The sequence below is a fragment of the Tamandua tetradactyla genome, chromosome 13 (assembly GCF_023851605.1).
Source record: "Tamandua tetradactyla isolate mTamTet1 chromosome 13, mTamTet1.pri, whole genome shotgun sequence".
Classification (NCBI taxonomy): Eukaryota; Metazoa; Chordata; class Mammalia; order Pilosa; family Myrmecophagidae; genus Tamandua; species Tamandua tetradactyla.
The window spans coordinates 33,908,805-33,920,849 of record NC_135339.1 but is presented as its reverse complement, the minus strand read 5'-3'; the positions used below and the strand labels follow the sequence as shown (position 1 = coordinate 33,920,849).

The window sequence follows — 12,045 nt, the reverse complement described above, 5'->3', positions numbered from 1 at the left end:
CACCTGGCAGGTACTCACATGCGATTCTGTGCTACATGGCCCCTGCCCTGCACACATGTGCACACCTGCTCCAACTTCTACCATACCTGCGCACTTTCGCCAGGGCACAGCAAATCCCACCCTCCCAACCCACATCCCACAACCTCAATGACCTGTGCCCACCCCTACATACTTCCACATCCATATCCAGGGCCCTCTGGACCCCTCCCCCTGCATAAGACCACACCCACACCCTGTCCCCCTCTATGCCCCGACCACTGCGCCACCTCCCCGACACCCTGATACCCACGACTCCCACATTCCACGCACCCATCCACATGCAACCTGCACAACAGCCACCATACCTCCACACAGCTCCCCACCATGCTCTACCTCTGTGTCCCTGACATCACACCCTGCTCTCCAAGGTCTGTCTGAGTTGCACCCCATACCCTCACCTCCTGCAATGCACCTCCACAAACCTGCAACTGGCATCCCATGCCAATAGGTACCAGTGCAACATCCCCAACCTGTGCTGCAATGTATTACTGCACTGTCATGCCCCCACACTGTGTCCCGCATCCTGCAATTATCAAAGCTGTAAACTACTGAAGGAAGTCAACTTCCACAGTATATATCAAGATATTTACATGTCTCAAAGACAACAGAAGATCACAAAGCATACCATGATACAGGCAGATACAGCCTAGTCTAATGACCAAATTGAAACACTGAAAGAGATACAGACTTTGGAACAACTAATTAAAGATGTTCATATAACTCTACTAAATAAAATAAACGGGATGGCTAATGATGAAAAGGAGATCAAGAAGCCACCAGAAGAGCATAAAGAGGAATCTAAAAGAATAAACAGAAACATAGTAGATATCATAGACATTAAAGAGACAGTAGACCAAATAAAAAATATACTCAAAACACACAACAACAGATTTGAAGAGGCAGAAGAAAGAACACATGAACTACAGGACAGGACAACCGATTTCAAGCACTCAAAACAGCAATGACAAAAAAGGATAGAAAACACTGAACTGAATCTGAGGAAAATGATGGGCAAAACAAAGCACACACATATAAGAATCAATGGTGTCTCAAACTCTTCAACCCTTATAAAGGACATAAATATGCAAATCAAAGAAGCTCAACAAACTCCAAACATAATAAATCCAAATATACCTTCTCCATGACACATACTAATCAGTCTGTCAAATGCTGAGGAGAAGAAGAAAATCCTGAAAGTGGCAAGAGAAAAACAATGTACAACATACAAGGGAAACAACGTAAGACTAAGTTCAGACTAGTCAACTGGCACTATGGAGGCGAGAAACCAGTGGCATATGATATATTGAGATCCTGAAAGAGAAAGACTTCCAGCCAAGAATTCTGTACCCAGCCAAATAGTCCTTCAAAACTGAGGGTGAGATTACAATTTTTACAGACAAATCCTGAAAGAATTTGTTGACCAGAGCCCAGCCCTACAACAAATACTAAAAGGATTTCCGCTAGTTGAAAAAAAAAAAGGCAAGAGAGAGAAGTCTGGAGGAGGGCCCAGAATTGAAGAGTACCAGTAAGAGTAACTTACAGGATAAAAAGAGGGGAAAAAAATATATACATCTAACAAATAAAACCCAATAGGTAAGATGGTAGATTAAAGAAACACCTTTCAAGTAATAACTTTGAATGTCAACAGACTACATTTACCAATTAAAAGATAAAGATTTACCAATTAAATTTACCAATTAAACCAAAGACTAGATTTACCAATTAAAAGATAAAGCTATATGCTGCTTACAAGAGACTCATCTTAGACACAAGGATATAAATAGAGTGAAAATCAAAGTATGGAAAAAAATGTCTCACACGAAAGCAGGAGTAGCTATACTAATATTGAACAAAATAAACTTTTATTTATTTTTTATTTTTTTAAACATAACAACATACAAACACAAACATTCTTATCATATGGTCATTCCATTCTCGGTATATAATCAATAACTCACAATATCATCACATAGTTGCATATTCATCACCATGATCATTTCTTAGAACATTTGCATCAATTCAGAAAAAGATAAAAACTCATACATATCATAACTTTGCCCCTCCCTCTCATTGACTGCTAATATTTCCATCTACCCAATATATTTTAGCCTGTTTCCCCTATTTTTTTTCTATACCCCTTACTACTCCCTTTCACTGATCACTAGCATTTCTTTTTTTTAATTTTTTCATCACATAGTTGTATATTCATTATCATGATCATTTCTCAGACCATTTGCATCAATTCAGAACAAGAAATAAAAAGACAACAGAAGAAAATTCATACATACCATACTCATTACCCTGCCTTTTCATTGATCACTTGCATTTCAATCTACTAAATTTATTTCAACATTTGTTCCCCCTATTATTTATGTATTTTTAATCCTTATATTTTACTCATCTGTCCATAATGTAGATAAAAGTATCAGACACAAGGTTTTCACAATCACACAGTCACACTGTGAAAGCTATACCATTACACAATCACCTTCAAGAAACATGGCTACTGGAACACAACTCTACAGTTTCAGGCAGTTCCCTCCAGCCTCTCTGTTACACCTTAATTAAACAGGTGATATCTATCTAATGCATAAGAATAACCTCTTGACTCTGTTTGGAATCTCTCAGCCATTGACATTTTATTTTGTCTCATTTCTCTCTTCCTCCTTTCAGTCAAGAAGATTTTCTCAGTCCCTTGGTGCTTGAGTCCCAGCTCATTCTAGGATTTCTATCCCACACTGTCAGTAAAGTCCACACCCCTGGGAGTCATGTCCCACGTAGAGATGGGGAGGGCAGTGAGTTTGTTTGCTGTATTGGCTGAGAGAGAGAGAGAGGCCATACCTAAGCAACAAAAGAGGTTCTTTTGGGGGTGACTCTTAGGCCTAATTTTAAGTAGGCTTAGCCTATCCTTTGCGGGGTTAAGTTTCATATGAACAAACCCCAAGATTGGGGGCTCAGCCTATTGCTTTGGTTGTCCCCACTGCTTGGATCACTAGCATTTCAATCTACTAAAATTATTTTAACATTTGTTCCATTATTTATTTATTTTTAATCCATACTTGGACAAAATAAGTTTTTAAATTTAAAGACATCATAAGAGACACAGAAGGACACTATATTTTAATAAAAGGGACATTTCATGAAGAATAAATAACAATAATAAATGTTTATGCTCCCAATCAAGGAGCTCCAAAGTACATGAGACAGACGCTGGCAAAACTGAAGGGAGCAATAGATGTCTCAATAATAACAGTATATGACTTCAATACACCACTCTTCTCTATAGATAGAACAACCAGACAGAGGAACAACAAATAAATAGAGAAGTTAAACAACTGGATAAATGAATTAGACCTAACAGACCTATATAGGTCATTACACCCCAAAACACCAGGATACATTCTTCTCTAGTGCTCAGGGAACATTCTCCAGGATAGATCATATGCTGGAAAACAAAACAGGTCTTTATAGATTTAAAAACACTGAAATTACTCAAAGCATTTTTCTCTGATCACAATGGAATGAAGCTGGATTTCAACAACCACTAAAGAACGAGAACTTTCACAAATATATGGAGGTTAAATGGCATTCTTAAACAACCAGTGGGTCAAAGAAGAAACTACTAGAGAAATCAGTAGCTATCTGGAGATGAATGAAAACAACAATATAACATATCAGAACTTGTGGGACATGGCAAAGGCTGTATGATGTGTGAATAAAACTGTTTAAAAATGAACAGAGAGTAACAAGTGCTAGAGAAAATGTAGAGAAAGAGATCTACCTACTCAACTGTCAGCAGGGAAACTGAGAGGTGTAGCCCCTTTGGAGAGCAACATAGTGGTTCCACAGAGGCTAGGGTTGGCTGGGATTGCCATTTAATCCTGCAACCCTGTTGTTAAGCATATACCTGGGGAAACTGAGAGTGAGGACACTACATTGCACATTGGTGTTTATGGCTGCAGTGTTTTGATCCACCATGGATGGAGGTAGCCTAACGGTACAATTTTAGGAATGGAAGGGGGAACTATGGTGTATACATACAATAGACTACTGAGAGGCTGCAAGAAGAAATGAAGTTGTAAGGCATGCAACGAGGTCTATGAACCTTAAGGACTGTAAGTTGAATGAAATGTCAGGAACAAAAAGACAAATACTATCATGCCTCAATCATACAGACTAACTATAATATAAAAACTTGGTGAACTGAAGTCAAGAACATGGTTATCACGATGGGGCCTATTGTAGAGGGTCCTAGATTGGAAGCTCTTACAGGAGTCATATAGATTCAGGCGTTGTAACTACTATTTCTAAATTGAGATACTGAGCTCTCTGTTTATAACCTGGTCAGTCCTAGAAACTTCGGGTATTTATGTAATACCTGGGACTCAGAGTTAGAGCTCTGAAGCTATGAAAGTCAGCAGACTTTCATACAGGACTGTTTAAAAATTTGAAAAAGTGGGGGTGCTAAGGTGGTTCAGTGGTAGAATTCTCACCTGCCATGCGGGAGACCCGGGTTCGATTCCGGTCCATGCACTTCCCCAAAAACAAACAAGAAAGCAAACAAAAATTCAACAAATGGTGCTGCAATAATGGGATACTCACATGGAAAAATAATGAAATGTTACCCTGCCATACAGCATACAAAAAAAAAAAAAGCACTAAAAAAGTGATCAGACTTCAAGTAGAGGTATGAACAAAGCTAATCTGGATAGGACTAAGGGAATCAGAATATAGGGTAAAGGATGATACTGCACATAATTTAAAACTTTAACTTCTGTATGAGACGAAAAGGAGAGTTTTTTTGGTGCAAAATTTATATTTTGGGTAGCACATTATCTAATTTAACTTGTATGGTCAGTTTACTGAACACCATATTTGAACAACATAATCACATGGAATTTGAATAAGGCGTGAAGTCTTGTTGGTCTGTACAGGTTACTGTGTGAAGCCCCGATATATCCCCGAGTAATATGGACGTGAACAAAAAAGTATCGGTAAAATCCCCGTGGGGGGCAAGGGAAAAAGGAGGAAATACTAAATGTCCTCATTGGGGAATTCCTGATATTCTCACAAGCAGTGGGAACCACCAATTCAATGGGCTGAGCCCCCCGCCTTGGGGCTCACCCCTATGAAGCTTATTCCTGCAAAGGTAAGGCTAAGTCTACTGATAATTATGCCTAAAAGTCACCCCCAGAGACTCTCTTTTTTTGCTCAGATGTGGCCTCTTTCTCTAAGCCAACTAGGTAGGTGAACTTACTGCCTCCCCCGCTCCCTCTAAATGCAGAACATGACTTCCAGTGCTGTAAATTTTCCTGGCAAAGGGGGACCTGATTCACAGGGATAAGCCAGGACCCAACATCATGAGAATGAGAACTTTCTTCACCAAAAGAGGGAAGAGAAAAATGAGACAAAATAGTCTCAGCGGCTGAGAAATTTCAAACAGTTGAGAATTTATCCTGGAGGTTATTCTTATGTATTATATAGCTATCACTTTTTAGTTTATGGTGTATTGGTGTGGCTGGAGGGAAGTAATGAAATTGCTGAAATATATTCTAGTAGCCTTGATTCTTCAAGACAATTGTATTAACCAGGTGATTGAGAAAACCTTGTGTCTGATGCTCCTTTTATCCAGGATATGGACAGATGAGTAAAAAATCAATAAATAGAACAATGAGGAGAGATAAAGGGTAAAAACTGGGTAGATTGAAATACTGTGGGTCAATGATAGGGAGGGGTAAGGTGTATAGGATGCATGAGTTCTGTTTCAAAAAACAAAAGCAAAAAATAATGTTCAGTGTCCCTTGCTTAGAAGGATCTCAGCCACACTGAATTAAGGTCCAGCCTCATTCAGTTTGGGTACATCTTAACTAATCATATCAAAGATCTTATTTATAAAATGGTTCACACCACAGGACCAGGAGTTGGAACTTCAACATGCCTTTTATGGGGAACATTATTTAATCTTCAGTACCACCTATACCCTCTGGCCACTCACTTTTCCAACTGGCTCCAGAAAACAATCAAAAAGTCATTGCAGCTGGGCGGGCCGCGGTGGCTCAGCGGGCAAAGTGCTTGCCTGCTATGCCGGAGGACCTCGGTTCGATTCCCGGCCCCAGCCCATGTAACGAAAACGGAGAAACAAAATACAATAAAACAAGAAAATGTTTAAAAAAGATGTTTCCCTTTCTTCCTCTCTTCCTTCCTTCTATCCTTCCTTCCTTCTCTCTGTCTTTCCTTTAAAAAAAAAAAAAAAAAAAAAAAAGTCATTGCAGCTAAGTGAGAAAACAATTTGAAAATCAATGATATTTTAAAGCATCACAATTCTCATTTTGCTCTAAACACTAAGAAATTCGGAGTCAAATTCAATAAAATATTATATTAACTCTTTGTAAGCATGTTTGCTTTCCCCTTCTTTACTGCTTTACCTTTCAGAGAATATGATAATTATTTCTGTAAGTATGTGTGTGCTCATATACAAAAAAAAAAAAAAAACACCTTCTGGAAAGATGGGATACAAATGTCTATATTCATATTATTATTTTCTTTATTCAGATAAACAATGTAAACTCAAACGGCTTCCCTTCAAGTGAAATGATGCACTTTGGTATAAGAACATGAGAAGAGATTTTGAAAATTAAGGCAATAAAACATTTTAGGAAATAGTGGAAACTCTCTAAAATACAGTTTATATATTTTTATCAACCTGTTTCTTAAGGAAAAAAAAAAAAGCACAGACCAAAATAATAGTATGGTGCTATTCAATGCATTGGAACAGTTTACCAACCTTAAATTGTTTCACAAATATTTAATCTAATACTCTTCCACCTTGACTCTAGGATTCCATCCATGGAATAACAATTTGGGTGGGAGGGTATTCTTATATTAAATATACATAGCAAACTGACAATGCATACCTTTATCAATATATTAACATACTACTACTTCCTTCTTTGATATCACAATTCTAAACCTTAAGATGCTTTTTAAATCTTAAACTCTTAATTGTAACAGATGGATCAGATGTTCAGCTTGTATGTGACAATCTTCCACAAGATATGAATTATTCATACAGATCTCTCTTAGCTTTGAAAATTCTAAAATCTATTCTAGGAATGCTGACTATTTCTACGGCCTTTCTTAATATTTTCTGGCATGTGACAGGCAATCTTCAACATTCAAAGTACATAATTTTCAAAGCAAGATAGCAAATACAAGACGACATTTGAAATGATGGTAAAGAAACCATATTTAACTTAAATTTCAACCAACTGCAGTGATACCAATGTAAAGTACTCAACAGAAAATTAAACAGAAACCTTCACCACAAGTTCTCAGAGGAAGGAGAACCCTTTCAAGAGATAGTAATGTAAAAACTTTTCATAATAATACTAAGACGTTATTTGCCTTTTCCATTCTTTATTTTCTAATGAACGTAGAGACACGTTTTCCAGAGACTACAAAATATAGGTTATCACTGCTCTGACATTTAATGGAATGTGTAATTGTATGTTCTTGTATTTTAAGAACGCTGAATTTTTAATACAGTAAATATCAATCAAAAGCTCTATGGGATCCCCAATAATTTCTAAAAATTCAAAGAAATAATGAGACTGAAAAGTACTACATGCCTGAGGTCACACACTTGTAGGCAGACTACTACCAGTATACTGTCACTTGATATTCTGCCTAATGGTACACAAGTCACTTCTTTTTTGCTGTCTTCACTTTCATTTTTAGTGAGTATAAACACCATTACAAGGTACTGCTAATACAGCCCTCTGATTTTTTTTTACATTTCTTTACAGTGAGATATAACATGTATAGAAAAAGGCAATAAATTTTAAAGTAAATTTTAACAGGTAGTTATAGAACAGATTTCAGTTTGGTACGGGTTACAGTTCCACAGTTTCAAGTTTTTCCTTCTAGCTGCTCCAACATACTGGCAACTAAACAGAAATGTAAACAAGTCACTTCTGGCAAGAATTATTTACTGGACCTTAGTTTCAGAAACATTAAAATGTGGAAAATGTATATCACAGAATCAAAGAAAAGTGGTATTACCAGATTCATGAATGTTTCGTAAAATTCTGCTAAACTGGATTATCTATCTCATTAAAGCAAACGAAATAATTGATGTTTGATATATAATTTGATTCATTAAGAAACCATTTTCCCATTTTCACTCAGTTCACACAAAATTTTGAACATTTTTTTCTTTTGTTTTGTTTTGTTTTTGCATGGGCAGGCACTGGGAATCGAACCCAGGTCTCCGGCATGCCAGGTGAGAACTCTCCCTGCTGAGCCATTGTGGCCTGCCCCATTTTGACCATTTTTAACCTAAGGGACTATATCTAACATCAAGTAGACATAGGAAATCTCATCAGCAAATGAAACGTGAAAGGAAGCATGAAGTACATTTTATGACTTTAGAAACAGTGGGTTATAATATTTATTTTTTTAATAACAACAAAAGACAGACACAACAATCTGCACAGAGTATCAGTGAATTGTAAATTTCAGAAAGATAGACGGAAAAGTCTGAGCTCTGTAAACTAAAGAATGGAGTTTGAACATGATCTAGTAAGCAAAGGTCAAAGTACTAATTAAAGACTTTTTGGCTTAAGGGAAATTCAGGATGAGTAAATGGTCCACGTTGAATAGGACAGGAATAGACTAGAGAAGCAAGAAACTTGAAAGTGTAAAGATAGCTTAAATAGCTTTGGTAATGTTTAGAGATGATGGTAATATAACAATGTGACTGTAATTAACACTACTGAATTATGCATCAGAATGTGGTTAAAAAGGGGAAATTTTAGGTGGTATGTATGTTGTTAGAAAAAATTAAAAACAACAAAAAAGCAGAGAATATATGTCACAGCAACTCAAGGCACTCGATACAGCTTTCAAAGTCTGTGAGAAACTAACCATTTAGAGATGCAATGTGGTGGAGTATCAAGAGATATCAGATTTATAATTAAAAAATCTTTATTCAATTTCCTGCTCTGACACTTCACTGCTCCTGGATTCTTTCCTTTTTCCTCCAAATACACCTACCAAAGAAGTTAGTAACAGAACCTTGAATGCATTCATTTCCTAATTTCAGACTAACATAAATACCATGACTGTCCAGTTAGTTATCTGTCAGGTAAATTTCTTTTTATTCTTAATCCATTAGAATAAAGGAATATTTTCACAAAAAAATAAAATACAATGAAGATGACCAAAACTCCCATATGTGTGAAGAAATATTTATTGGATCATATTAAGGCTCAATATTGCAGCCTTGGGATACTTATTTATCCTACCATGACTTCTACAATAGTAGAATTCCAAATCCTATAAACTCACCTTGAGCGTCCAAAAAACAAGCAAAACCCACCACAAAGACCACATTGTAATATAACATAAGAGGTATGCCATAATGAAAAATACCATTATCTAAGAATTAAGAACGTCTGGGACAGATCTGAAATTTACTTTTGCTTAATAAACACTTTTTTCTAGAACATTGCTGGTAAAAACTGTCAGTAAGACATTTCTAGAATTAAAGAATCTGAAAACTGTCTGAATCTAGAACAATTCTTCCATTAACTATGCAAGTGAGAAACTCAGGCCCAAACCATAAAATCAAGGGGAATACTAATTGTACTTTTGAGAAAAGTTTTGGTGACACCTAAGGTCTTTTAAACTCTCTTTTGCATACTTTTATATGTATTTATCCACGATTCCTATTTATTAAAACTAATCTCAAAAGAAATATATTTTGTGGGACTGGTTCAAATTAATATAAAGGAAATATATCTGAAAGTTACAACCTATTTAAATATACATAATTTGAAATTTTTATTAATTCCAAAATAGTGTATTTCCAACAAACCTTGAAAGACAGATTTCATTGTATTCTAGAAACAATTAAATTGCTAGAATAACTAATTTTCTAAGAAGCTACAATATAAATTATAAATTCCATGTGAAAAGGTTCCATCCAATTAGACAATTTCAGTGAATACTGCAACTTTAACAATTTGGTGAGCAATAACCTTGAAACAAAAGATAGGTATGTAACCCTTAAAGAGTACTTTGTCAGGTTACAAAAAAATTAATTTTAATTTTAATAAATAAAGTAACACTAATACTGCTCAAACATTTCCAAAAAAACTGAGGAAAAAGGAACTCCACCTAACTCATTTTATAAAATCAATATCATTTTAATACTAAAACCAGGTGCTATAAGAAAGGAAAACTAGAGGCCAATCTCCCTAAAGAACATAGATGCAAAAATTCTCAATAAAATATTAGCAAATCGAATCCTACAACACATTAAAAGAATTATACACTGTGTCCAAGTGGGGTCTATACCAGAAATGCAAGGATGGTTCAACACAAGAAAATCAATTAACATAATACAGCACATTAACAAATAGAAAGGGAAAAATCATATAATCATCTCAATTGATGCTGAAAAAGTATTCAACCAAATTCAGCATCCTTTTCTGATAAAAACACTCCAAAAGATAGGAATCAAAGGTAACTACCTCAATATGATAAAGGGAATATATGAAAAACCAATAGCCAGCATTGTACTAATGGAGAGAGACTGAAAGCTTTCCCCCTAAGATCAGGAACAAGACAAGGATGCCCTCTGTCACCACTGCTGTTCAACATTGTGCTAGAAGTTCTAGCTAGAGCAATCAGGCAGGACAAATAAATAAAAGGCACCCAAACTGGAAAGAAGATGTAAAACTCTCATTATTTGCAGATGATATGATACTATACTTGGAAGATACTGAGAAATCTACAGCAAAGTTACTTGAACTAATAAATTCAGCAAGGTGCTGGGATAGAAAATTAATGTGCAAAAATCAGTAACATTTCTATACACAGCAAGGAGCTACCTGAGGTGTCAGTTAAGGAAAAAAATCCATTCAAAATAGCAACTAAAAGAATCAAGTACTTAGGAATGAACCTAACTAGGGACGTAAAGGACTTGTACACAGAAAATTAAATAATGTTGCTAAGAGAAATCAAAGCATATCTAAACATGAAAAAGGTATTTCCTGCTCATGGACAAGAAGATTAAATATAGTTAAGATATCAATTCTCACCAAATTGATCTACAGATTCAACACAGTACCAAACAAAATTTCAAAAACCTATTTTGCAGATTTGGAAAAGCCACCTACCAAATTCATATGGAAGGGAAAGAAACCACAAATAGCTAAAAGCACCCTGAAAAAAGAACAAAATGGGAGGATTAACACTCCCTGACTTGAAAACCTATTACAAAGCCACAGTGGTTGTTCTAGTTTGCTAGCTGCCGGAATGCAACACACCAGAGATGGATTGGCTTTTAATAAAAGGGGATTTATTTTGTTGGTTCTTCAGAGGAAAGGCAGCTAACTTTCCACTCAGGTTCTTTCTTACGTGGAAGGCACAAGATGGTCTCTGCTGGTCTTCCCTCCAGGCCCCTGGGTTCCAACAACTTTCCCTGGGGTGACTTCTTTCTATATCTCCAAAGACCTGGGCTGAGCTGCAAGCGCTGAGATGAGGAATGCCAAGCTGCTTAGCTGTGCTACCTTGCGATCTCTCATTTAAGCACCAGCCAATTAAGTCAAACGTCACTCACTGCAGCAGACACACCTCCTAGCTGACTGCAGATGTAATTGGCAACAGATGAGGTTCACGTGCCATTGGCTCATGTCGGCAGCAACAAAACTAGGTATGCTCACCTGGCCAAGTTGACAACTGAATCTAACTAACACAGTGGTGAAAACAGCATGGCACTGGCAAAAGACAGAAGCATTGGCCAATGGAAGTGAATCAAGACTGAAGAAATAGACCACCACATCTATGGTCAAATGATTTTTGTTCAAGGCCCCCAAACTCTCTAAATCGGGACAAAATAGTCTTTTCAATAATTGGGCATGAAAAACTGGATATCAATAGCCAAGAGAATGAAAGAGGACCCCTATCTTGCACTCTACACAAAAATTAACTCAAACTGGA

General features: G+C 36.5%; 1 protein-coding gene across 9 annotated transcripts in view; it reads right to left on the bottom strand.

Annotated features, from left to right (window-relative positions):
• JMJD1C (jumonji domain containing 1C) overlaps positions 1-12,045 on the bottom strand; it is a 326,266-nt gene that overhangs the window by 258,507 nt on the left and 55,714 nt on the right. The window lies entirely within an intron of this gene.